General features: G+C 52.7%; 1 pseudogene; it reads right to left on the bottom strand.

The window, feature by feature from the left end:
- LOC111812014 overlaps nt 1–1355 on the bottom strand; it is a 2342-nt pseudogene extending 987 nt beyond the window's left edge.
- Nucleotides 1356–3440: the final 2085 nt, after the last annotated feature.

Below are 3440 nucleotides of genomic sequence, written 5' to 3'. Positions count from 1 at the left end.
CCTGCGGCTTCCCATCTCTGTCTCAGCCTCCATAGGGCAACCTTCATGTACTTGTTCTGCAGATTGTAGATGAGCATCAGAATGACCCAGGTGTAGAAGATGGAGCCCACCTTCCCTGCTCCGTGAGCTCCACTGCCCCTGGCTGTGCATACATGACACTGTCCCAATGAACAGGGGCGCAGCTGTCATGCAGAAACTACAGGTGGAAAATGCCTTGTGTCTCCTAGAACCATGGGGCATCCTTAGGATGGTCACTGTGTTGTAGTCATAGGAAACCAGGCAAACACAGATGCCAAACTTGAATGGCTCATTGAGAACAAAGCCAGCTGCAGCAAGAGGAAGCAACACAGAGAAGCGGTTGATGTGGGTGACGCCGCAGAAGGGGAGCTGGAACATGAGGCTGGTCCATGTGATGGAGTTGAGGCAGACTCTGCATTAGGAGCTCAGCACAAGGCAGGCACATATTGTGGCACATTCTCTTTATGGCCATAGATGGTCATAATAATTGTCAGCCATTGAAGCTTGCACAAAAGCCTCAGTGGTGTTCAGCAAAGATAAAGCATAGAACTGGGTGACAGCCTGCAAAAGTAGTGACTTGGAGGAAGAAAATAAGTTGGCCTGAAAAAAGACACTGCCCCTGCCTTAACTCATGACGAGATGCTGAACCTTCCTTGTGCAGGAGGCTAAGCCAGGCACTGTGGAGCTGAGTGATTCTCAGTGCATGACGTGTGTTAGAGTGAGGCACGCCTGCCCGCAGAGTCCTCACATATGCTCCCGAGCAACCCCATTTTAAAACTTGGCTGCCTGCCCCAGGCCGCATCTTTTTCTCCAATTGAAGCCCTTGCCCACCAGTCAGGCTGTGGGCTGGGAGATGACTCCTCCCATAGGTTAAGCTCAGCCAGGACCAGCACCCCCTGGGGGAAGGGGTGGCTCTGTCCACCTCCTGCAGAGGCCGTCCTCCTGCCCTTGTGTCTCTGGGCCTGATCCTGCAACGTGGAGCTACTCAGTATGCTGAGCTCTCTGCCTCCTCCGGGCTATCAGAGGTTTCTGGCCTGTGTCCACATGTAGACCTCTCCTGGGCTGGGGACAGGTCAGCTCCACAGCTCAGCAGGATGACGCCCCTGATGCATAAGGGACGCTTGCCACCACCAAGCCATTATTACTTGGTTCTGATCCCCACTTGCCTTCAGGTTTGGGGGTTTCAGTTACTAATCGCTCTTTCTAATTTGAATATCAGGCTTTTTTGGCCTCTTAGACAATGTCTAAAACCAGGGCCATTTAGACATTATGATCATTTTCTTTTCTGCCTCCCTTTTGTCACACACCAACATTGTGCAGGCCACACTGACCACCATGCTCATCATCAGGAAGGAGTCATGACGTCACTGTGGGGGTCTGTTCTGCATCCGCCTGTAGGGATTGGGAGACCCTGGGCTGGCTGGAGCTAGCTGCTTCATGCCACAACCTCTGCAGGGCTCACCCTCACAGAGGAGGGACATGGGTGCCTCAGGAGCCCCCACCACGAAGTGACTGTGAGCTCAAGGGTTCCGATGAGTGCTTCTGCGCTCCTACGTTTGGCAATTTCTCTTAGCAAAGGCACTGGTGATTACAATAGTGATCATAGAGTGCTTCTTTCTTATGAGCTGAAGGCACAGTATATCATCCCAAGGCCACGTGTGTCAGTTCACTTCATCCCTGAGAGCAGCTGAGTGATGTGTGCTGCCTACTGAGCTGCAGGCACATCCTCTGGTGTCTGTGGAGCCGCTGGCTGTGGCTGAGGCAGGCGCTGTGCTGCTGGTGGCTGTGCCTGTGACAGGACTTGTGTTCTCGCCTTCCTCTCCAGGCGCCCCCAGACTCTGATCCTGAGCCAGCAGTGTCACCTTCACCTGAGAGCTGGCAGGACTGCAAGAGCTTCAGCCCATGCACCTGCAGTACCGAGATTTGCACACTGCAGGGTGCACCCAGGGCTTCTCCGAGCAAGAGACTCACAGCACTGCTCTCACTGACCTGGCGCTAGCCACAGGTGGTCACCTTGGGAGAAAGGCCATCAGTTGACCTGTGAGAGCAATCCCTAAGTGTTTCTCTGTGCATGGACTTGCTGCCTCCCTCTGCTCATGGTCCTCTGTATTCCAGGCAGCTTCTTGTTGACCTTACATTCTCTGGGTGAGGTAATTATTCAAGGCCACGCAGTCAGCACCTGGTTCCCCGGGTTTTCTGCTCCTCAGCCTGTTCCATGCTAAAAATGGTGAGGTGGACACTGGGGCCTCTGGATCCTCTGCAGTTTATCTCTGGGTCCTGAGCTTGGATCAGGGATGGAGAGGGGGAGAAGTGGATACCTGGGTGGTGTGAGTCAGATGCACAGGGTGTCCTGCACCAGCCTTCCGAGTCTTTATAAAAGGAGAAGGATGGGTTCTTCCCCCTACCCTCTCCCATGCTGTCAGCCAGGCAGTGTACGGAGGGCTCTGCCCTTAGAATCACTCTTCTGGGGAGGATTTTCTGCAATGCTTGCAGCTGTGCTGGGACTAGAGGCCTCTATTGGCCAATTAGGGAGGTTCTAGGCATCTGCTGCCTGCTGGGACTTCAACCCTGGCCACACCATGGCTCAGCTTTGTGTCATCTCCTGCTGGGGTTGGCAGGAAGCCTGAGTCCCTTGGGGACCTCTAGAGTGACTGTGATGAGTACAGTAGAGCTCAGAGGAACCTGTGTCCTGTGTGCCACATTAAGGGGGTCACCCCCCAGTGGGATGCAGGTGAGACCTCCAGGCCCACACCCTGCCACCCTTGTGCTCCATCCTGGCCTTGCTGGTGTGAGGAAGATGATGCAGAGAGCAGCCTGGTGCATCCTCTTGCATTCATGTTTTCACCCCTAATGCTCAAGGTGTCTAAGCTTAGAAAATGCATCTTTGTCTCCTATGGAGAGGCTGAGTATCTCTTGATATCTTTTTTGGCTATTAGTATTTCTATTTCTGGGAGTTGTTTCTTCAGTGACACTGATGTCTTTGACTCCAGCTGTGAGAGTTTCTGAATGTTCTGAGCTCCACGTGGATTAAATAAAAGCTGGTTGGCAAGAGGGCAGCTGATCCCACCCTGAGGGGAGCCTCCTGCCCCACACAGTGTTCCAGGCATCTGCAAAGGTCAAACAAAAAATCACAGCCTTAAGCAACCTCTGCGATGTGGGACTGGCAGGTTAAGGTTATAGGCATATAGGTTGGAAAGGCTGCCCTTTAATTCAGCCCTGGGCTTTAGTGTCCACTCATGCTGACCACGAGGACCAGAGAGCTCTCTCTGTGTATGGCCCACAGTTGCTCTGTCGGCCCATGTGGCTATAAGCTCTTGAAGCCAAATCTTGGAAACAACCAAGATGCCCATCACCTGATGAATGGATGAAAAAGATGTGGTATTTTTATACAATGGAGTATTATTCAGCTATAAAGAATGATA

The sequence above is a fragment of the Octodon degus genome, unplaced genomic scaffold (assembly GCF_000260255.1).
Source record: "Octodon degus isolate 3935 unplaced genomic scaffold, OctDeg1.0 scaffold00089, whole genome shotgun sequence".
Classification (NCBI taxonomy): domain Eukaryota; kingdom Metazoa; phylum Chordata; class Mammalia; order Rodentia; family Octodontidae; genus Octodon; species Octodon degus.
This window is presented reverse-complemented; position numbering and strand designations above follow the sequence as displayed.